This window comes from Urocitellus parryii, chromosome 10, assembly GCF_045843805.1.
Source record: "Urocitellus parryii isolate mUroPar1 chromosome 10, mUroPar1.hap1, whole genome shotgun sequence".
Classification (NCBI taxonomy): domain Eukaryota; kingdom Metazoa; phylum Chordata; class Mammalia; order Rodentia; family Sciuridae; genus Urocitellus; species Urocitellus parryii.
The window spans coordinates 37,197,644-37,223,095 of NC_135540.1; the positions used below are offsets into that span (position 1 = coordinate 37,197,644).

Here is a 25,452-nt window from a genome sequence, read left to right on the forward strand (position 1 = left end):
ATTTTCAGATCATGGCTGACTGTGGGTAACTAAAACCAGAGGAAACAAAACTTGTTTTGGTTAAGGGGGCAGCTACTATATTAGGTGTTTTGTGTCTTAAATCTGAGTCATTAATTTAAAAAGCTTAATAAGTGGAATATCAACCTCAAAAAAGAATGAAATTATGGCATTTGCTGGTAAATGGATGGAGCCAGAGAATATCATGCTAAGAGAAATAAGCCCATCCCCCCCCAAACCAAAGGCCAAATGTTTTCTCTGATATGCGGATGCTAACTCACCATAAAGGTAGGGATGGGGTGGCGTGGGGGCCTTGGGAAGAATAGAATTACTTTAGATTAGGTAGAGCAGAATGGAATGGAGGGATTAGGTAGAGAGAGTGAAGGGAGAGGAGGAGGTGTGGGGATAGGAAGGATGGCAGAATGAATCTGACATTATTACCTTATGTGCATATATAACTACATGACTGGTGGGACACAACATCATGTACAACCAGAAGAATGAGAAATTATACTCCATTTATGTATGATGTGTCAAAATGCATTCTGTCATGTATAACTAATTAATTTAAAAAGAACAAAACAATAATAATAATTAAAAAGCTTACTAAGTATGGTAGCGTGTGATGAAACACTTCATTTGTAACCTCTCTTTGGACTGTCATCATTTGATTTATCCGTACCCTTACAATGTGATTGTGCATTTAGGCCTGAAGGTGCCTGTGTTATCATTTGATCAAATGGCCTAGTCCTGTGCACATAAATTCCATGCAGATATTATGTCCTTAATGTTTTGCATTTGAAAGTGCTGACATGCTGGGACACTCCTCCTTACAGAGTTCCTTGCCAAAAAGGGGGAAAAAAGAAAAATCTGCTATTGAAAGCAATCACTCAAGGGCAGGTTTAACAGTCATTTTAAAAGGTTTAAAAGCTTCTAAATTCATACTGTTTTGCTTTGGATCTGTTATGACTGACCTATATTCATTTACATGTTATAAATGAAAAGTTGGAAGATTTTTTTCTAAAGATAACATTCAATAGTAAAGTACCTAATGTTTCTTAGAATTAAGGTGAGGCAGTAGAAACCAAAATTTCCAGAATTGTTTTTATATCTGGCCCTGCCCTTGGCAATGTTCACCTTCTTAAGAACTGCTGATGTTTCTAGGCATTCAGTTTATGTTGTACATGTCAGCATCTATCTTTTCCCCTCATGTTACAGATTTTTGTAAACAGTACCACTTATTAACCTGACTGATAATGTCTTTCATTCTCAAAAGCACCAATGGAACACAAAATTCTATAAAGGAAAGCTCTAGACTATTGCATAAACATTACTCAACATGCCTGTAGAATAACAAATATTTAAGATCAGTTGAAAATGTTATATTAATTTTTTAGATATTTTAAAATATTCCAGATGTATGACATCAAGACACCAATCACTTGGAGGAATAAGTAACTTTCAAAAATTAATTGCTAGGCAACAGTATGTCTCAATCTATTTCAGATTCATGTTTTCAAACGAAAGAGTGAAAAAGTTGTAGCTGATTATTACTTCTTAAGGAAAATCATTATCAAGTCTGCAGTGACAAAATCAGAATTCAATTGAAAATGGAGTAACATGAAAATTGGAATAACATTATTGTCCCTTTCAAGAGTTTGCAAAAATTCTTCCCTAGTATAATAAAGTAACTCCTTTGTGTCTTACAGAAAAGCTCTCAATAACACAGAGGTAAGAACAGTTAGCAAAGGAGCAGATGGGTTTTTACACAAGAATATGGCTGATGTTAAGTTGGCAGAGGAGCAGTGATGGGTCAATACTCAGTGGTGACAATCCAGGAAGAATCAGTGATTCTATGAGTGCCCTCAGCTGTTGTCAAATTGCAAGACCCAGAAGGAGCTGGGTTTCAGACAAATTGCACCAGACAGTGCAGTTAACATGACAAGCAAACCCATGGAAAGGGAAGCGAGGCTCTTGCGTGGAGATGTGAAGTCCATTCCCGGTGCCTTTGCTCTGTTCTAGTCAGGGAGAAACACTGGGCTCAGAGCCAGAGCAACTGGGCACGTGGGATGCCTCTGCCTTTTACAGAAGTCGTCACCCTGATTATTTTTCTGGAAACTTCATTTCAAAATCTGGGTTTTGCTGTGATGATATCTTGAATCTCTTTCATTTCTGTAATTCTGTTTATCTGAAGAAACAGACATGGGGTGGGAAGGGCTGGGCCCCTGATGACTTCAGAACAAGGTTAATGAAGGGAAGAACTGGCGTAGTATGTACAAGTTCCATCCCCTTCAGCAAAATGGTAAAGATTTTGTAGAAATTCAACTGCTGATCAGGACCACTGGCAATTATAAAGCAGGAAGCTGAAGTCTTGTGTCTTTTTTCCATTTAAATGATTAATTTCAGAATCTTACTATCAGAACTTTTCAAATTAATTGTTAAAAGAAAATACATCTTAATCTTCAGCCTAAGCTGTATGCCCACCGAAAGTGATCCGCATCAGACTGTTAGCAATTTCAATTCCTCAAGTGATGTTGAGTCTTATTTTTCATCATTTTCTCCCCTGCACTTCAGGTCCAAGGTACAACTATACATTTCTAACTTCATGATCTTTTTTCCTAGAAAGTCTTCCCTCCCTGTCTTCACTTGCTAAATTCCATTTATCTTCAAAGCTCGATTAAGTTATGCTCATTGCTTTTTGCTTTACTGTTTTTTCCTTATTCTCACAGAAGTCATCAGGTATTTTATCACAGCATTTAGGGGACTCCGTGTGGCATCATGATTTGTTGTGAAGGCCTTTACCTCCATTTCAGGGCAGGGAGTCTAGTTTATATTTCCATCACAGCCTAGTGCAATGCACGACTTAGAGGGGAACTAAAAAATCTGTGTCCTCTAAGAAGCAAAACTTGCCTTAACAGTTCCTTTACAATTCAATTAAAAAATTAATTTCCTCTATGCACAGACGTGGACTATATGCTTATAAAAGACAGTATAAAGAATATAATCAGTGTCATGATCTGTATCAGAATAAATAGCATGTATAAAACATTTCATTTCCAGTGGGAATACTCCTCAAATCTGCAAGTTATGGCAAAACCTGCTATCTTTGATTTATATACCCTTAAAATAGAACTACGTGGGTGCTTCCAAATGGGTTAAAGACACATTGGCAAGGCCTGTCATGAAACACAACCCAAGAAACACGTGGTCTTCACCAAGAACTTAGCCTGTGCTGGTACAAAAAGTCAAGGGCAGGCCGGGTGCAGTACTGTGAGAGCTGCCTGCCTAGCTCGCGTGGGCCCCGGGTTACAGCTCCAGAACTGCCAACCTGTCTATTGGTTAATGGGAGATTTGGAACCTTTGTTGTTATAGTATCGATTCATTTTCAAATCTCAGTGGGGATACGAAATGGTAACTATCAAATCAGTAAGAAAATAACTCCATGTCTCTAAATAATCTTTATTACAGTTTGAAATAAACTGTGGTCATTTTTTACCCAGCTTCATGGTATCTGACAATAGTCCAGGTATATTCTCATAGGGACAGCTTGCATTTTATTTAAAACATGGTGAAAGTGTGAAGGAGAAAAATGACCATTTACTTTTACTTTGTTCTGTACTATGCGTAGGTACATATATTCTATTCTAGACCTTGGTTCATTGAATACATTGGAAAAGTTTTTTTAAAGTAGCCAATTTAAACTGACTCAAATCTAAGACTCTTGTCCCCTTTTTAAAAATTGTAGTAAAAAAAACATAAACTTGGGTTGGGATTGTGGCTTAGCAGTAGAGCTCGTCTAGCACGGTCGCCAACCGGGTTCACTTCTCAGCACCACATAAAAAAATAAAATAAAATAAAGGCATTGTGTTGTGTCGACCTACAAAAGTGATATTCATTCTCTCTCTCTCTCTCTCTCTCTTAAAAAAAACCATAAACTTAACATCCAAACCATTTTTAAGTATACAGTTTATTAATATCAACTATATTCACATTGTCATGAATCAGATTTCCCAAACCTTTCCTGCAAAACTGAAACTTTACACCAATTAAACAACTCCCCTTCTCCTTCCTCCCAGCCCCTCAAAACCACTATTCTACTTTCCATTACTATTAACTTTACTACTTTAGATATCTCATATAAGTGGAATCATACAGAATTGGCCTTTTTTACTAGCTTACTGCACTTAGGAATAATCTGCATTATTGTGACAGGACAGCCTTCCTTTTTAAGGCTGAATAGTATTCCATGGTACACATATACTGTGTTTTATTTATCAATTCACCTATGGATGAACATCTGGGTTGTAAGCCCTTCCTCTTCTGTATGAAAGGGTTAAATAGTAACTAGGTATTTTGGTGGTAGGATCAAAAAAAAAAAAAAAAAACCCAGCCTTTTTCTAACTAAGAGAGCCAAAATGTTTGGAAATGATAAAAACATTTGGGGAGGTTATTTACTTCTAAAAAATAAAAATGAATCACATGCTGGACTTTCTGAATATAGTTTCTCTGACTATAGCTAATCCTAGATGGATCTTGAAAAAACCCCAAATAAGACAACTTCATTAGGAAATACCATATGAGGTGCTATGTATCCCTGTGTTCTTCAGCCAATAAACACTGTGTCAATTTCCAGAAAAGTTAAGTAGCTTATCACTAGCAAAAATGAAAATGATTCTGTGACCACCAGCTTATTCTATTCTTCAGAGCAAGCAACCCAAAGACACATAGAACAACCATGTTGTTCAAGAAAAATCTGGAAATCTCCCTAAGCTCTAAATGGTTATATAACCACCCAGATACTTATTCATTCGCTAACCAACCAAAGTGCCAAAGACTAGCCATGCCATTGATACTTCTGGGATGGATAAGTCAGATTCTTCCTCTAAAAAGTTTATAGCTACAGTTAGGGAATGATCCAGGAAAGAACACAATGTTAGCAGGCTTAAAGGACTATACAAAATACAACAGGGATACAAAATAGAAGTGTGTGTAAAATGCTCTGAGAACTCCAAGAACAGTAGTCATTGGTAGTTATTACCACTACCACATCCCTCTCACCTAGTTCTTATTTTCCTTGATTCTATTTCTATCAGGCATATTACGTTGTCAGGTCATGTTAGGGCAAGCTAAAGAATCTCCACAGAGCTTTTTTTAATGGTGTACTGTTTTATGACTCTCACAAAGATTTTATTAAGACTAGATATACTTAGAATAGATAGAATAAACTATATTTAGAATATATTTTTATTGTGTTAAAAGTCTATATTTATGGCACAGAATTACATATCAGAGTAAGTAGAATTAACTATCTTTATTTCTCTTCAGTTATTGGAGATGGCAGAGCACCAGAAATGAGACTGCTGTTAACTTTAAAGTGAATTCAGAACAGCAATCTCGTTTACCCGATTTCAGGCAGTCCCCAAGTAGCAAACAAGTTACACTCCAAAAATTCACATTGTAAGTCAAGTCAGTCTAGAATCTAGAACCTATTTTCTCATAGGAAAAAAAGAAATAAGCCTAGTGTTTAGGTTCTTGACATTTCCTCCCCCACAAAATCTTTTAAAAACCTAAATTGGCAGGTTCCTCATATTGTAAGGACTAGAAAAATGATAATAGCATGTTATTTGGTGTGTAAAATGTTTTCATGAATTTGTTCAGGAACTTGAAGAAAATATAACAAACATAATAAGTAGCAGAAGGAGAACAAAACATTTACTGACCGCCTACTGTATGTTGGACACTATGCTAAACACTAGGTCATGATCTGAGTTAGTCCTTACGACAATCCTAGGAGGAAGGTACTAGTATCATAATCTCTGTTAAGGATGAGGAAATAGGGTGGGGGATGCAGCTCAGTGATAGAGCACCTGCCTAGCACGCATGAGGTCCTGGGTTCAATGCCTGGCACGCCAGGAAAATTTTTTAAAAAATCACAAAAAACATCATGCAAAGTGAAACAACCAGGCAGGAGACCACAGGCTGCATGATTTAATTTATGCAGAATGTCCAGAAAACGGAAATTCTTAGAGAAAGAAATAGATTACTGGTTTGCCTGGGGACTGAATTAGCTAAAATGGGTACTGTGGGGTGGCTGTCTACCACAGTCAGTTCTCTAGGAAAGTTTTAAAGCCAACTCTAAACCCAGCCCATCTGAGCACCTGCTGGCTTCCTCTACTCCTACCCTGTCCAGTAAACACAACAGAAGCTGCCTGACTCACAGCAAGAAAGCATCTGACAGCTCTGACAATGCCCTCTGCACATACCCTGGGCAAGCAAGAAGGTGCTGTCTCTTAAAAACATACAGGCAGTTAGGGGAGGGACCTTCTTAAGGGGCAGATTCTGTGGAGCCAGTGATCAGTAACTTCACTGGAGCCTGAAAGAATGCAGGAACCCTGAGCCAACCCCTGGGGAAAAATAGCAGGTTATCAGCACCTGACTAGTGCATGATCAGCATCCTGATTGGACAAGGAACATATGAACACAGAGAGTCTCACTCATTGGACAAAGAAACTCCCACCCTATTGTCATTAGCTAATAGTTTTAAAGGTCACCTCCAGCAACACCACGTAAACTCTAGACTGTAGTCACTCTGTTGGCAACCACCTCTCGGTCCCTTCTCCCAAGGGAAGGGAGCTCTGTTTCCTTTCTGTTTCTTAAATAAATTCTGAAACTTTGCCCTCATCCTCCATTGTCCATGGATCTCATTGTTCAGACTCAGGAGACAAAGAACCTACACATAGCTGTATCTCAATGGCAACCATCTCAGATTCCAAGTGGTATTGGTGGGTGTATTGGTCAGCGTTCTCTAGAGGAACAGAACCAACAGGAAGTATAATTATAAAAGGGGTCTTATTAGGTTGGCTTACATGACCAGAAGCTGGATAGTCCACAATGGCTGTCTGCAGGCTGGAGAGCTGGAGAACCGGTAGCTACACAGTCCAAGAGGCTGAAGCCTCAGAACAAGAGGGATCAACAGTGCTACCCTAGTCTGAGACCTAAGCCTTCTGGAGAATCACTGTCAGAGTCTGCTTTGGAAGAGGGAAGAAGCGAGAATCTGATATCCTCAGAGGATTGCAGCAGCAATCAGGAACCCATTCAAGAAGAATCGAGCTTGCATCTGCTGCTGCTTCTTTGTTCTTCCAACTTTTATTCCATTCAAGCCCTCATCCTATTGGATTGTACTATCCACCCTTAGGGAGGGTCTCCATTTCAGTTGGCTATCTCACATGCAAATCATTCCTAGCACACCCTCATCAACATACCCCATTAATCCTTTGCATCTCTTAATCCAATCAAGTCGATAATTCAAATTAACTATTACAGTTGGTAATTCACAGAAATGAAAATATTGTCACTAAGGCAAGAGCAATTTCTTATCTTTCTGCAGGAAACAAAAGAAAATATAATAGAAAATCCTTTAGGAAAATCAGCTGCCTGTTATATTCTCTCTCTTGCTCCTGTTTTCTGTTTGCTTTTTTAAATTTTTATTTTTAAATGAAGAACACAATTGTCAACATCCTGAGGTCTCTTTGAATTTTGAGAAAGGTAGTTTAATCAAGCTTGTCCTAGTTCTGAGTGAGACATAACTGAAGATTTGAGAAAAACTGATTAAATTCAATTATAAAATAATATAAAAAGAAAAATAGAGCAATAAAAAATAGCCTGTCCAAACCATCAGAAACAATCTCTTAGTTCTACAGCCTCTGTGTCATCTGCAGCAAAGAAAGATAAATATACAGAAGCAAAAAACAACAAATGGAATTTTTTCCCTCTACAACAAAACCTCAACTGAGGTATGAAGGTGACCAAGTGGGCACTCTCAAGAAAGGAAAAGGTTGAAGAAAACAGAGGCTAGGGGAAAACACATAGAGGTACCCCCAATTCTCTTGGTAAACTGAAATCCAAATGTATAGAGTTTGGTCTTCATTGTTATAGGCATCATCTTTTGCAAAGCTGTTTTCTGAAAACAATTTACAGGCTTATTACTGAACACAAAGGTAATATTTTACATCTGCAAAGCAGAAGTTTTGTGTAAGTTATAATACAAGGAACAGTTACTAATGAGAAAAACACAAATGTTAGTGAGACTAAAGTTCATAAAGAAACAATAACAAAATTATACCTCTAAGTACAAGAAGTACAACTGTACTAATTCTCAATATTTTTCAAAGGAGGCCTATGTTAACATGTACATTCCAAATGTACAGTTTTAAGTCTGCATTTAGAAGTCAAAATGTAGTTTCTGTTAAAAAAGGGATATAAGTGGTAATGAATGCCATAATTATCCTAGAACAATCCATATAACACAGAGGAGTTTTTAAAAAAATATTTACACTTAAAATGGGAAAACAACAACAACAAAACAGAACAACAGTTACAATGAAAGCTTTCAATCAAAACACCCATTGAGAAATAAAAGATATTAGCAAGATAATTCACTCATTCAGTCAAGACATTATATTTACCTGTGCCAAGAACAGGGGCATATGAAACAGACCACTGCCTCTGTGGATCACTACCTTTTGATGAACAAGTTCAGTTATAAAATTCTAAAGTAAGCCTTTACCAAACCAAAAGAGCCAACATGTTTGGAAATGACAAAAAAAAAAAAAATATTTAGTGAAGCTGTTTACTTCTGAAAAGGAGAAAAGAATAACATGCTAGACTCCCTAAGTGAATTCAGTTGGCTGGACTAGAGCTAAGCCAAAGAAGATCTTGAGAGAATCCAAAATAAAACTTATTCTGAAAAACATAATACCATATGAGGTGCTATATAGTAATTAAACTCTATAAAACTTACAGGGAGGAAGGTGGGGGGAATCATGGAAATATATAAATATGTGATTCTTGAATGCGGACTTATATATCAATATCTGAAAAACGAACGCAATGGAGACTTCTCATGTTTGGTCCTTTTGTTAAAGGGTCACAGAAATAGCATTTTATTTCAATGCTGTTTAATTTCACTTTAGAATTTATGAATTCTTTTTATTTTTTATATAGTGGTTGTTTTATCAAGCTCTGGGAAGTAGATGCAGAGAGAAAGACAAAGGAGAGAGAAAGGGAAAGGAGAGAGGCAGGAACAGAAGGTAACTGGATCCGGGTCAGAGGGCCAAGGACAGGATGAGAGAGACTGAGGAAGATCTGAGGAGGTGATTATACAGCAAGGGATTTTCTAAAGGAGAGCCAACCAACTCAAGGCCTGAGCAAAGTGGGAGGATAAGAGGAGAAAGTCAGCAGTTGCATAATTTTCCAGAGAGGAAGGAAGGGAAATGGGCAAAACACTGGGGATCAAGGAGTTCCCAGATCAGGGGACTTTGCTGGAATCTGAATGAGTCATGGCCGCTGGAGGGGACTCCAGAGTGGTGGTACAAAGGGATTACAAGGGCTTGTCCCCAGGAGTTACTGCTCTGTGTCAATTATGAGATAGTCATTTAATAAGCCCTGTTAATAACTTCATCACATAACTAGAAGTTGGTGAAATATTTATGGGATGTGCATCGCTCACTCGAAGGGCCTGCCGACCTTCTGGCCACTGAAATGTGAATGGATAATATCCAAAAATTGAAAATAATCTAAATATTCATTAGGAGGGAATTAACTAAACTATACACCATAAAAATACTACAACAACTATTACAACTGTGGTATATAGATTGTTGAAACAGAAAGATGTTCCCAGCATATTATTTAAATAATAAAGTTAATAACAGAACAGCCTGAATAAATATTTCTTTTAAGTAAAAGTACATTTAAAATTCTTCATAGAGTTTCCTGAAAGAACAGTCAGGATAGTGTTGATGCAATGGGTCACTGAGTGACTTTTACTTTTTTCTTTTTGTTTTGGGCATTAATTTGTGAGAAGCAGGTACGTTTTATGAAACTAATGTTACTTTAAAATTTGAAAGTATATGAGAGTATATGCTTTTTTAGAGCTTAACACTCTGATCACAGTATTATTACCTTACCCAGACCCAATAAACAACTTTTAGTAAGATATACCCCCGATCTACCTCAACGGATTGGCCACTCAAAGATATTACTAGTACCCTGTTTCATCTAAAGCCATTATAGTATGGATGAGATCATAATTTAACTTTAGTGTTAATCTCTAGGACTTCAATTTTCATTAGTAAAAAGGCATTGCTAAACATCAAAGCATAACCTTTGCATAAATAATATTATTCATGGAAAAGTAAATTAAAATTTATGTATACTCTATGACAGAAAAAGAAAGCATCTTCGACTCCCGAGTAATAAGCAGCATGCCTACAATACGGTACTGGAAGACATTTGACCTGTATATTCTTAGTTTGACTAAAATAAATCAGTTCACTATAGTGATAAAAATTATTTTATACCACATATTCATTATATAATATGTTTAAAATTAAAAATGTATATTTCTAATAATAAGTAATGCTAGTGGGTGTGTGTTCTTTCTACCTTTATAGAACAGTAATAAGTTTCCTAGAATAGCAAGACCAGGCTCTCCTTTCAAAAGTTTCTTTTTAAAACAATATAATTATATTTTGTAGCTTCTTGTTTATATATTCGAACTCAGTAAAGCAACAGGATACAAAAATACACAGATCAGTAGATTTTCTATGCATCAATAATGAATTTGAAGAGAAAGATTGTGAAAGCAATTCCAGTCACAGTAGCTACAAAAACTAATAAAATACCCAGGATGAAACTTAACCAAGGTAGTGAAAACTCTCTATAATAAAAACTACACCAACACTGCTGTAAGAAAATGAAGAAGATGCAAAAAGATGGAAAGACCACTTAAGTTTATGGATTGGATGGATTTTGTGATGGTATCCATACTACCCAAAGCAATATGATTTATTTTAGACAAAGGGCCAAGAAGTGATCGCCCAAAGCAATCTACAGATTCAAGGAGATTCCCGTCAAAATACCAATGACAGAACTAGAAAAACAATCCTAAAATTCATGTGGCACTATGGAAAACCCCAAATAGCCAAAGCAATCTTAAGCAAAAAGAACAAAGCTGAAAGCATCGTGTTACCTGAAATCAGGATATACTGCAAAGCCATCGTAACCAAAACAGCATGGTAGTGACATACAAACAGACACATAGACCAATGGAACAGAACAGAGAGCCATGTACCTATGGCAACTGATTTTTTGACAAAGGTGTCAAAAATATACACTGGAGGGATGGGGTTGTGGTTCAGAGGTAGAGTGCTAGCCTAACATGTGTGAGGACCTAGGTTCGATCCTCAGCACCACGTACAAATAAATAAAATAAAGGTATTGTGTCCACCTACAACTAAAATCTATATTTTTTAAAAAATATAAGCATAGTGGCAGAGGGAAAACTTAACCTAAGACCTGAAACTCCTAAACTACTAAAAGAAGACAGGGAAAACACTTCCAGACACTGGTATAGGCAATGATTTTCTGGATGGTACCCCCAAAATGCAGGAAACAAAATCAAAAGTTGACAAATGGGATTGCATCTAACTAAAAAGTTTCTGTACAACAAAGGAAAACGACAGGGGTGAAGAGACAATCTACAGAATAGGAGAAAACATTTGCCAACCATTCATCTGACTAAGGGTTAATATCCAGAATATACAAGACACTAAGGAAAACAAACAAAAAACCCAAGTAGTTCAATTTAACAATGGGAAAATGATATAAATAGACACTTCTCAAAACAAGAAATGCAAATAGCCAATAAAAATATGAACAAAACATGCTCAATATCCTTAGCCATCAGGGAAACAAATCAAAACTACAATGTGACCATCTTATCCCAATTTAAAAAGGCTCTTATTAAAACAAACAAATAAGGAATGAATGTTGCTAGAATGTGAAGAAAAAGGAATTGCTGGATATTAAGTTGGACCTTGGGTGTGCAAGGCAAGTACTCTCCCATTAAACCACATCCCCAGTCCCCAGAACTCTTACACACCATTGGTGGGAATGTAAATTACGGAGAACAGTAAGGAGGTTCCTGAAAAAACTGAAAATACAACTACCATAAGTTCAGCTATCCGACTTCTGGGTATACAGAAAAGGGAAATACAATCATCATACAAAAGAGACACCTGTATATGCCTGTTTACTGCAGCATTAGTCATAATAGTTAAGATACAGAATCAGTTCAGGTGCCCATTACCAGATAAAGAGATAAAGAAGAATGAGATCCTTTTATCTGCAGCAAAATGAATGGAACTGAAAGATAATATGCTAAGTGAAATAAGCCAATCACAGAAAGACAAGTACTGTATGTTCTTTCTCATATGTGGAAATTGAAACAGAGTTGACCTGGAGGTAGAATAGTAATTACTCAAGATAGGGAAGGCTGTGGGGGAGAGAGGGTAGAAAAAGGGGGGTTGAATTGATTCAGTGCATTTCAGATACATGTGTAGAAATAGCACACTGAACCCATTAGTATATGTAATTCATTCATATTAATAAAAATCTAAAATTAATAGAAAAAATAAAAACTACATAATTAATTTTTATAGCTTCTTGTACATATATTTGAGGGACCAGAAATGATTTGGTGCTAAAACTTATAAATAGTATGGCAATATAACTGATGTCATTTGCAATAGGTGTTTGAAGCTTGCAGGTATCCACCTTACCTAGTAGGTACAAGTGGTAAGTGGGTCAGCTGACGGGTGTGCTTTGGAGGAAATGCTTAGTGTAAACCATCTAGTGTACAGTACACTCCTCGGGCAGGTCCCATTAAACAATAGCGCAATGAAAAAGGAAAACTGTAAACAACTTTCCATGTGCCAAAAATCTCATCAGGTCTGACTTCCATTCAATACAAACAAAAACTTCCTGAACAGTCAACAAGAAATTAAGTGACTTGCTATCTGCCTAGTTAGGTTAGGCGACAGGATAAAACGATAGTGTATATTTGCATATTTTTTCATATGACTGAGAACAACCAGAACAGTTAGTTTAATGCGTATGTAAACAGTGAGCTCAATTCAGTCCAAGAGACATTTATCAAACACCTTTGGTTTTCTTTGCTGGTGGGACATGCTTCAGAGAATACCAAGAGTAAGGACAAGCGATCATCAGCTTTAAAGAACTGTATGACGGGGTGAGGAGTAAGATAAAGACAATAATTAATACACTACTTCCATAGGAAAGGTATAAACCAGTGCAAAGTAGGTCACAAGGGTTAGGAATTATTCTGTATTCGTGGGACGAGTTGTCTGTTGTTTTGTTATTAAGGAAAGACCTCCCAGAGGAGGTGGTATTTGATGCAGGACGGGGTGACATAGTGACTACAACCATATTCTTTAGGCATCTCTTCACAGACAGCAGCATCTACTAGATATAGTGAGTCACCAAGGTAGCACACATCTGCTTTTTTCAATAAGACAAAACGTAACAGAAAATCCATAAAGATACACATGCGTGCTGGTATTAGTTTTCTAATTTCAGCCTGTCTTGATACAATGTAAGGGGAGAGTCATGTTATATAAATGTAGATTTTTTTACATTTTCTCTCATTTTGTAATTAAATAGGCAAGATCAAGGTACGTTTACCACTGCCCTATATTTTAAAAATGCTACAATTTGAGCACTTACAGCATTCCTGTTCCTATTTGCAGTGAGCATTCCTGTTCTTAGGTGCAATATTATTTGCCTTTGGTGAGAAAAAAACAGCGCCTTTCATGGAGGGAGAAAGAAAAGGGAAGGCTATCTGCCAATCACTCAGGAGTCACGAGGAGATCCAAAGTAGACTCTGTGTTTGTCCTCCAAGTAGGCAGCGCTCCCAACTCCTGATATTCCTCCATCAAAAAGAATACACTAGACTTCTCAATTAAACTGAAGATTCCTCTTGATATTACGAAGGTCAGACACTGATTGATTGGAAAGTAAATATCAATCCATTTAAAACATATGAAAGGCTGAATGTTCTCTCTGATGTGTGCCTGCTAACCCACAACAAGGGAGGGTGGGGAAGGGAACAGAAATCCTTGGATGAGACAAAGGGGAATGAAGGGAAGGGAGTCGGGAGGGGAACAGAATAGAATTAATAGGTCATAACTTTCCTCGTCTTCTATTGGAATACAGATCCTAATTAGAATAAGTGTTACTCCATGTATGTATAATAGGCCAAAGTACATTCTACCGTTGTGTATAACTAAAAGGAACAAATAAAAAGATTATAAAGGAAGAAAAGTATTCCAATTTTGTGGCTACCCAGAGCACTGAAAAGGAAGCGGAATACAGATGCTCCTCAATAACGATGGTTTTATTAAGATGTAATCTCACCATAAAATGAAAACATCGTAAACTGAAAATGCGCTCAACACTTCTAACCTACCAAACTTTATAGCTTAGCATACAGTACACCGTGAACATCCATTGTTTCCCCTTGTAACTACGTGGCTGATAGGGCTGCAGTTCACCGTTGCTGCCCTGCATCACAAGGGCATTGTACCCCATTGTACCCCATGGCTAGCCTAGATCAAAATTCAAAATCCCAAGTATGGTTCCTACTAAATGCATGTTGTTTCTGCACCATTATAAAGTTGAAAACCGTGAGTTGATGCAGTGTAAATCAATGCTATTTCTTTGAGAGTCTTCCAAGGTTTTGTGGGTTGATGTTTAATTCCCATTGTCCTTGAATAATTCAAAATAGAACTACTGCTATATCTATCTCCAAAAGATTTAAAAGCAGAGTGTCAAAGAGATATTTGCACTCCAGTGTTCATAACAGCATTAATATAGCCAAGATGTAGCAGCAACCCAAGTATCCATTTTTGGATGGAATGGATAAAAAATGTGGTATATACATACCAAAGGAGTATTATTCAGCCTTGAAAAAGAAGGAAATTGTGTCACATATCATGTGGATGAACCTCAAGAACCTTTCGCTGAGTGAACTGAGCTAGTTTCAAAAAGGCAAGTACTCTTTGTGATTCCACTTATGTGAGACATCTCAAGTAGTCAAATTCATAGAACCAGAAAGTAAGATGAGGTCACCAAGGGAGGAGGGGGAAAGGAGAATTGTTTAATGAGTACAGAGTTTAAGTTTCCAAAAATGAAAATGTTCTCAAGGTCCACTGTACAACTGTGTGAATACTTAACATTATTCAACTGTCCATGTAGAAATAGTTAAATGGTTATGTGTTTTTACCAGAATTTAAAAAAAATAAAAATGTCTCCACTGAAGATAGTTGTACCTATATGATAGCTTCCGACTATCTTAGTCGATTTTGTGCTGCTAATAGCATAATACCACAGGCTAGGTGAGTTATAAAGAAAAGAGGTTTATATGGCTCATGATTCTGGCCCAGGGTAGGAGGCCACATCTGGTGATTGCTAATGTGATTTTTTTAAATTGGACTCCTATGGTTAAATTCTAATTAAATAGACTGTTAGTACAGTACAGATTAACTCTAGATAACTGCTCTTCCTAAAATCATTAAACATTAGACTCTGGTGGGCCATGTCCCCTCCTCCATTTCCTTCATCTTTCCTTCCTTCATTCCACCTTTACACACTGAAGGCCTTTACACAGAGGGTACTATACGCTGGGCATGGCATCAGAAAACACAATAAAACTGAAGTTTCACCTGCCTCCCTTTCTTCTGACCCTTTTCCTGTGACAGTCAAGGATTACAGCATTAGGGAGCCCATGGTTAATCCTTTGGTGTAAAGGCTGGGCTATATCTAACTATGCCCAATAGCTATTTTTTCTATTTTATTTATTATCTCTATTATTAATTAATTCTAGGATATGGGTTCAACTGAAGTTGAGTTCCTGACATTCCATTACAAAATTAATCTTATTTTTAATCCATCCTGATTATATTGGCTATAATATATATAACATATTCAATATGCTAAATGAAATCACATTAGTGTTTCTTCCTATGAATGACAAAGGGAAAATAAAATGTTCATACAGTTAAACGAGAACTGTCACATTGAATTACACATCACTGGCTTAGCTCATACAAATGCAAACCAAAAAAATACTCCAGTCACTGAAACAGTGACTCAAGCTGCTAGAAAATTGTCATTATTTCTTTTTTGTATTCTCTAACTCAGCCTCTTATCTTGGCATTCTGTAAAGCAGCCTTTGTCATGGTTTGTAATCATAGTGTAGAAGTCAAGAATCCAGGCTCCAAGCCTTCTACCCAGGTTCAAATCTTGGCCATCTGTAATTACCAGCCTTATGACACTGCAAGTTACTTAACCTAAATGTGTTCACTTCTTTACTAGCAACTTTGGGAAAAGAGTACCTGATTCATAGGGTTGTTAAAATTAAATGAATACATAAATTTGTTTATAACTGTGCCTGACTCCTATTAACCACTGCTACGTCTGATTGTTGTGACTGTTATTTATGTGTGTAGTGTTTTGTCTACTTCCCTCCATAAAGCACCAGCTCGCTCAGGGCAGCGGCACATCTCTGTGGCTCGTCTACTGTACACTGCTGCCTGAGACATAAGGTGCTCAACAGAAGAATCAGTGAATGAGTAATCTCATTCTCTCCCACAGTTTTAGGTGACTTTTTTTTTTAAATGGGAGCTTCTGCCATGACCACCAGCATTTTAGACGTGATCATCTGCAGTCTAGACAGAATATACTGAAGTCCTTTATGAGAGCTCTTTTCAATATGTTCCAAAATGAACATTTTAACTCTTCTAGAAGGTCAACTGCAAACAGCATTAGGACCTTCCTATCTACCCAAATGTCCCAGTGTGAGCCCTTCATGGGATGCTGCTAACGGGGTGCATCTTATCTCTGTTCCTCATGGAGGTGAGAGTTTCTGACTCTCAGTAGAGATGCCTGGCTGAACAACGGAAAGAATGGTCAGCTAGATGAGTATTATATCGTCTTAATTTAGGAAAAACAAATAAACCCAAATTAGATGGACAGTGAACTATTCTGGCTGTGGGCAGAGGAAGGGAAAGGAAATGCCTTTGGAGACTGTAAATGGGCTGATACTGACTTGGTATCCCATCTCTAAGCAGTGCTTAGTGCTGCCAGACCAAGGGGAGGGCCGAGAGACAGACACCACAGTTATGTGCCCGGTCACACTGAGTTTTCCTATTTATTCCTTCCCTCTGAGGACCTACCATAGTGCCCAGGATCTAGCAAGTGCTTATCAGTAAAAGCTTGTTGAACAAAGGTGGGAAGCTGATAAATCCTCCAGGTCCAATGGCTAAAAAGGGAAGATAATAAAAACTAGCAATTTGCATTATCTCTGATACAAAGCACCAGCATTAGTGCCTCAGACACCCCAGTTATTAAAACTGCATTCAACTCTTGACCATATCACCCACTTGCAAAGGTCCTCATGTGGCTAAGAAATTATTTTTTTTATCATTATTATTATTATTAGTTGTACATATAAGAGGAAATGAATTACAGCTAAGAAATTCTTTGTCTCCTGTTGGTCACACAGGACCCACCTTCCTGAAGCTTCAACTTTGCACCATTTGTGTTCAGAACAACTGGGAGAAGGGGCAGGGCAGGGTGCGGACAATGATTATTTCCCAACATATCAGGTATAAAAATACTAGGATGAGTGGCAGGGTAAAATTGATTCTTTAAAAACAACTTTCAAATTTTCTCTCAATCCACACCTAGAAACAAACTTGATGAAGTGAGAAAACAGTAATTACTTCCTCCACAATTCAACATTTTGTTTTGAGTTTGAACACTAGGCAGTTGTTCTGAATCTCTTTTTCTGTGCTATATGCCTAAAGGGCTATGCACTGCTCTTTCTTAATAACAAGAGAATCACTGACTTAATATTTGTAAAAATATTGTGAAAGTTTCTATTCTGTCCCTTCCTCCCCTTTTTTAAAGAAAGCATTTCTTTCTTAATGTTTCTGCCCCTTTTTTCCTTATCCAGAAAAATGTGTACACTTAAAATCCAGAATATAAGAGCTAAGAGTAATTGCTTGCTTTAAAAAAAAAATTAAGAGGCATTAAGCTTACTTCTTCATCCTCAAACTATTATTTATTTATTCAACAAAACTGCCTAAAACACTGTAAAAGATTTTTGAGCCACATAAAGAAGAACAATCAGCATTTTCTATAAAAGGAGCAAATATTTTAATTAAGGGGGTATGAAATATATGTGAGGAAATTCAATAATAATGTCATCAGTATAAAAGATGTTCCAAAGAGGCCATATGATTGAATATCTGTTATTAGTGAAAAGTAGTAACTGACGTTGAAAAATACAAAGTTTCCACATTAGCTCATTTGATTCTCTGTTTAGGACAAGCTTCTGGGGGTAATCTTCATAACTTCCCTGCTAGGTATAGAAAACTGTGAATCAAGGCTGTTCAGTGACTTGTCCAGGTAGCATAGTTCTTAAGCAGCAATGATGGGAGTCCACGGCAGGTCTTAACCCTAGGCCCTTGGCTGTTTTCTTCCCCAGGACGGAGAGCTCATGTTTAGGAGTGGTCAGGAAGGGCTTCCAGGGATGCTGGGAAGTAACCTGGCTCTAAAGACAGCTACCAGACAGCAAGGTTCAGTTGAGGTGGGGATGGGAAGATAAAGGCACTTCTGGTTGGAAGAGAGATGTGAACAATGTCTGTAAGTGCATGTCCTGCCATTTTCCAAAAATACTCCATTTTGGAAACATGTCAAGCTTATTGCTATCTTTGAATCTTGGCATTAGATATTTCCTCTACCTGGAAAAGAAATGATAATAAAAGGTAACCGTTAGTGAGTTACCTCAGTACAGGTACTTTATATGAGTACACGTACTCATTTAACCCTCCCACCTCAGTAACAGAGGTACTAATAGTTCGCTCATTTTTCAGATAAGGAAACTGAGACTCCGAGAGGCTAAGCAGACAGTCCTGGGCCTATAATCAGCAAAACACAGAACTTGGAGTCCAGTTAGTTAGGTGCCACAGAGTTGATGCTCTGAAGTTTTGCAGGCTGCTCATATTGGTGCTCTTTGCTGACTTCTTGTAGTTTATATCTCAGTATAAACATCACCTCTAGAAAAAGGTTATCTCTGAATTATCATCCAAAAGTGGTCACTCAGGCCCTGTTACATTACCCTATGTCAATCACAAAATAGTGCCTGTCACAGAGCAGGCACTGCAGAAATACTTGCTGGATGAATGAGGATCATGAAAAGCTTGTTACCATTACTAAAATGTTAGTGATGTAAGGTGCCTTTGAAATAATACATTTATCCTCCGCTTTTATATCTGAGGAAATGTAAGTGAATTGCCTAAAGTAAGCAGCCAGGCTGTGGTAAAGCAAGGACTCAAATCCAGTGCTTTGAACAACTGGTTTCCCATTTGTTAAGCTTATTTATTTATTTATTTGCTTCTAATTTGAAGAATTTTTTTTAAAAAAAATTATATTGATGGAGCTTTACTTTATTCATTTATTTATATGCAGTGCTGAGAATCAAACCCATTGCCTCATACTTGCTAGACAAGTGCTCTATCACTGAGCCACAAGCCCAGCCCAGAAAGGATTTTTGATAGTGTATTTTCAATCAAACTTTGAAAATAGGGATTATATTTTAAACTTAAGGCAAAAACTGCTAAGAAACTAAACAACAAAAAAAACCAGTAAAGGCTATTGAATGCTATTGAAAAGGAAATATCTATTCAGAGTTCTGTCTTAGAAGTGAGAGAGATGATCCAACAACACACACACACACAATTAAGAAAACTTCAATAAATTTCCAAAACTAACTTTCATGTAGACTGTGCTCTCCAACTATAATGTAATTAAGTTAAAACAATAAAAAGTTAAGTAGACCCCTATGTGTTTGGAAATAATAAAATACATTGCTAAATAATTTACTGGTTAAAGAAAAAGTCATAATGGAAGTTTAAAGTATCCAGAGCTGGTTATAATAAAAACAATATGGAGCAAAGCTTGTAGGATAGATATAACTCAGTTAGTTAGAAAAAGAGACCAAAACGTAAGCTCAAAGAAAGTAGAAGGAAAGAGAGAAAAAAGATAAAAGGAAATTAATGTACTAGGAAACAAGAATACATAGGAAAAACATTTGAAAATCACAGGGTAGTTCCTTAGAAAAGCACCTGAGTCTAATCACAGGCTGCCTTGAGTAGAGCGGGATCATGTCTTTTGGACAACAAATAAAAAATGTTTCCCCAAGTAGTGCTTCTAATATTCACCCAAGCATGTATTTGGCAGTCTTTATGGTCTTTTAGGTTTCTTTTTATTTTTCACTTTTCAGAATTAGTAAAAGATTGAACTGGGTAACAGGCAGTGCTCTGTAATGCTGAAACACTGTTTTTTAATTGGTTCTGGGACTATGAGTATTTTCACAATGGAAGCAGGTTTATTATGAACTAAGTATGCAAACTTCAAATATATCCATGGGTACCTTTCTGCTCAATTTAATATCAAACTGCCTGAAGGCATAGGAAACAAGTTGAAGCCACAACATAATGAGTATATAAAGAAAACTCTCTAGGTTAAAACACCAAATTTAGAAGACCAGAGTAATGGGATTAGTTGAAGTCTTTTCGATATCTCCTTGTAACAACCAAGTAATCCTAATCATCCCTCCTGACTTTTCACATCATTGCTGTCATTCATTTTACTTATACATAAGCACATATAAATATACACAGATACACACAAACATACATGATCAAATACTTATTGCTATTTTAAATAAACTGTTAATCTGTTAGATTGGTCAATAAGAAAATTAAAAGTTTTTATTTTACCTTATTTCTCTGATACTCTTTTTTATTTTACCTTATTTCTCTGATATTCTTTCTTTATGTAAATCTAAGTTTCTGACTTAAAATGTCTTGCAAAGCATGTCTCCTGGTAACAAATTCTGTTTGGCTCAGAAATTCTTTATGTCTTCTTTACTTTTGAGGATAATGTCTCAGGGGATGGAATTCTAGGTAGGTGACTTTTTTCTCAACACTTTAAATATTTATTTCACTCCATTATCTTCCTCCCCCCATCTACTTTATCCATTAAAGGACTTACCATGTTAATAAAATCATTCTAAATTCCTGGTCAGATAATTCCAATATCACTGCCATATCTGAAGCTGGCTCTGATGCTTGTTCTGTCTCGTCAACCTGTGCTTTTTGCCTTTATATTATCTTACTTTTTATTATATTTTTATTTTATTATTTTATTATGCCATTCGAGGCTTTCCTTGTTAGCCAGACAGAAGGTACCAGGCCAAAGGACTGCCATAAATTGGCTTTTGGCAATGTCGTAGTATAAAGAAAGGGAGTGAGGAAGCATTCTAAATTCCTATGATTAGGTCTCAGTCATCTATTAAGCCTGTGGTTTTTTGTTTTTAAGATACTGGGGACGCGTGCCATGCGAGTGCTCTATCATTGAGCTACATTCCCAGGCCTGAGCCTGTGCTTTTTGACGGTGAACTTCATAAGTGTTTCTTGTTTCCCAGCTCCTTAGGTAAGTCATATGTTCAGAAGGGCTGAAACTGTGTATTTCCCTTCCCCCAGTGTAGTTAAGCTCTAAAAAATACTTTAGCTCTGGTTAAACAGTTTCTCTTGAGGGCAGGCCTTAAAAACAGAAAGCTCTGGTGAGTCACACTGGCGCCAGCTGGTAATCCCAGCTATCCAGGAGGCTGAGGCAGGAGGAAGGCTGGAGACCCTGATTACAAAAATAAAAATAAATGAAATAAAGAAAGTAAGGAAGGAAGGAAAGAGAATGCTCTGGTATATTTAATAATGGTTCCTTTTCTTCTTCCCTTGCAAATACAAGAGGATTTTTTTTTTTTTTACCAATATTCTCTAGGAGAACATGGCAGAATTCCAGGAGTTACAACTCACAAAACTATGGGATTTCTGAAATGAGAGTTTGAGATGAAACTCGATTCTGTTTGCAGGTGGGGTCTGTGCAAATTCCAGGCCTCTGCAATGGAGAAAGCCCATGTTAGCGTCAGCAGCTCATCACAGCAGGGGATGCCCACCAGCCTCAGCTCTGAGGGTCATGCTGGCAAAGCATGATTCTTCACTGTCATTGAGTGGCCTGTACAGCTCTCAGTGTCACAGTTTTAAATGGGGGCTGTGCCTTCCAGTGTTGCAATAGAACCCAGCAGCCCACCACCAACTTCTATCCAAGTTCTTCTCTGGCAATCCAAAGAATGAAATTCATGGGACAACAGAAGGCAGGAGTAAAAGGAGTGGGATTTATTCAAGTGTGAAGAACAGAAACAGGAACCTCACAGGGGCAAGAAGGTACCCAACAGCACACTTGCATGTGCTAGTGTGCTAGTCTAGGGGATTAGATAGACCTAGGATCAACACTGTTGTTCCAGATTTATGCTAATTAGGGTCTGGAAAAGTACCAATGCTTTTGGTTAGCCTGGCAATCCCACTCAGGTTTGCTGCACTTTCATTTTCCCACCTATTTGGGAAGCCAGAGGTTGAGGTCCTCAGATTGTGGATGCTCTGGGGTTCCGCTGTGGCGCTGTATTGAATAGTCGACTGCTCGGGCGCAGGCTGGGTTGCCACAATGCGACAGGTCGGTGTGCCCTGGCTTGCCATGCCTCCAGCCCTAGCTGGCATGGTAAGCTCTGCACTGCCCTTGCTCCAGCCCACCCGGGCTGCTGCTCCACCACTCCACCCTGGCTTCTCAGCAGGGATTATTGGATTGGCTTCAAGGCTGAAGCCAGGGAACCATGTCATTTTTATTGTGACTGGATCCCCCTCACAGATTTATTGACTGTGAACTTTTAGCAGTTTGTCAACTACAGTTCAGGCTTTTTACCCTGTAACTGGTTTTCATAGAGGTTTCTGCTCAGTTTAATTGTGATTCTTTATATTCACCTGTCATTCTGTCTCTCCAATTTTGTGACCTCACTTCTCTTTCAAATCTAAGAAGAGTTGTGGTTTTTCAGCTTGTTCAGCTTTTTTTACTGGGTAGGACAGAATGTTGACTTCTAAGCTTCTTACATGCTGGGCCAGAGAATGCGAGTCACCTGATTTATGATTTCAGTTGGCAATTTTAGCAGCACTGTGAATAGGGGTTGGAGTGGGTGAGACCAAAAAAGGGAAACTAGTTAAGAAGTTATCAAAACCAGCCAAGGAAGAGATGAAGAGAGCTTGGGGAGGCAGATGCATTAAAAAGGGGGAGGGAGAGAGGGATTGATTTCTAAGTCAGCTAAGTTTCAATGAAACGCAAGCCATTTCTCTGGTGTACACACTGAAACTCTACTTGATTAGATTCGTAACTATAATGATCACCACAGGGACCATCATAACCATGATTCAGTGACCATTTGAAAAATTTTCTTCACCCTGTCCCCTTTACAGTATATGCTCCCTGAGGGCAGATGATATTTGGGCAATATCTGACAAACTGCTTGTTGGCCTACAGTATGCACTAAAAAATAATTTGGTAAGCTATATATTTATCAAATAAATTTTAAAAATACAGAAATAAGATCTCAACAATGAAAAGAAAAAAAAACTGAACAATGAAAAGAAATTCATATATCATCTTGCAGAAAATAATGGGTTAGAAAAATTAATTGACTTGCTTGCTTCAAAGTTGCAAAACTGGTTAATAACAGAGGTAGGGATGGAATCCTATTTTCCCAAGATTGAATTTCTACAGCAATCTCATCAGAGAAAATAAAACTGTGGACATAGAAAGCAGATGTGGAGGTATTAGGTAATAATTCTGAAGATTATATAAGTGTGCACACACACCCCCACATATAATATTGAGAAGATAACTTTGCCATTAGATTTTCTGAACAGCTAATAAACGAGCCTCTGTATATATATTTTTATGTGTTCATTTGCCTAAAATTTCCACTTATTATCACTGGATGATGCTGCAAGGAATTTAAAAGGTCAGTAACTATTTTCAAGATGATGATGATGATGATGATGATGATGATGATGATGATGATTTACAGTGCTGGGATAGAACTCAGGACCACATGCATGTAGTAGGTGCCCTACCACAGAGTCACATCTCTAGCCCTTAAGATTACCTTGAACAAAGTATATGGCACCAGTTTTCATTCTGAAGTCTTATAGGTGGCAATCATGTTGCATTAGAAAAATAATTTTGCTTTCACTGAAATCTTCATTTAAAAGCATGAAAAATGGAAAAGGGCAGAATTATAAAAATCTGACTTAGTCCCCCCCCAAAAAATCCCATAATTTTACAAGTTTTCTTCAAATATTAAATGTTGTACTTATGAACTGACTCTAAGCACACATGGGCTAGATGATGGGGCATGGCACAAGGAAGATCATTAATCTCACAGATAACCTATGACTGGTGAGATAACATATGGTACAGTAGATAACAGCATCTAAAGTAATATCTTGAGACAATATGTGATCTAGAGGAATACACAGCAGACCAGGATTCAGAAACCTTCCTATTCTTCACCTTCCCACTTAGCAGAGATACTTCTTGATGTATGATGGGGTTACATCCCAATAAACTCATGATCAGTTGAAAATATTGGAGGTAAAAAATACATTTAATATACCTAAACTACTGAATATTACAGTTTATAACACAGTAGACCAGAGAGGGTCAGTTGTTTGCCCTCTGTGCATGGCTGATGGAGCTGGGAGGTAGTCTGGGAAAAGATCAAAATTCTAAATTCAAGGGCTGGGGTTGTGGCTCAGTGGTAGAGCACTTGTCTCATATGAGTGGGGCACTGGGCTCGATCCTCAGCACCACATAAATAAATAAACAAACAAATAAATAAATAAAGGTATTATGATTATCTGCCAAAAAAAAAAGTCTTTAAAAAATTCTAGGCGCCTCAGTGAAGCCATTAATTGGCAAGCAGGGAGGTTAGGGAAGGCCATTAGGTGGAATCCCACCAGCCAAGCCCACACGGACCCTTGGGCCGAGCACGGGTTCTCAGAAGGGGAAGGAAGCGGTACAGTCCCATCCCCCACAGCGGACACTCCGCCGAGGCAGTCAGCGGCCACCACTGGAACCATCATGCACTGCTTGCTAGTAGGAAAGCAAGATGGAGTGGTTACTTTGTTGTTCCTGGAAAAGTTGAACATCAATTCACAATGATGTCCTAGCAAATCAACTCCCAGGCATATACCTAAGAGAATTAATAACATGGCCACACAATGACTTGTGCAGAAATGTTTATACAAGCATTATTCCTAATAGCCAAAAAGTGTTAGTAACTCAAATGTCTACCAACTAATGATGGATAAAGAAAATGTATACACTGACAATGGAATATTATTGGGAATTAAAAAGGAATGAAGTACTGCTACATTCTACAAGGTGGATGAATTTGCAAACACATGCCAAGTGAAAGAAGACAGACACAAAATACATACTGAGTGAAATAACAAGAGTCAAAGGGGGATTCACGGGGCTGGGGATGTGGCTCAAGCGGTAGCGCGCTCGCCTGGCATGCGTGCAGCCCGGGTTCGATCCTCAGTACCACATACAAACAAAGATGTTGTGTCCGCCAAGAAC

General features: G+C 37.6%; 1 protein-coding gene across 1 annotated transcript in view; it reads right to left on the reverse strand.

Annotated features, from left to right (window-relative positions):
- Positions 1-25,452, reverse strand: part of Fam13a (family with sequence similarity 13 member A) — a 347,725-nt gene that overhangs the window by 199,279 nt on the left and 122,994 nt on the right. The gene's annotated exons all lie outside the window — the stretch shown is intronic.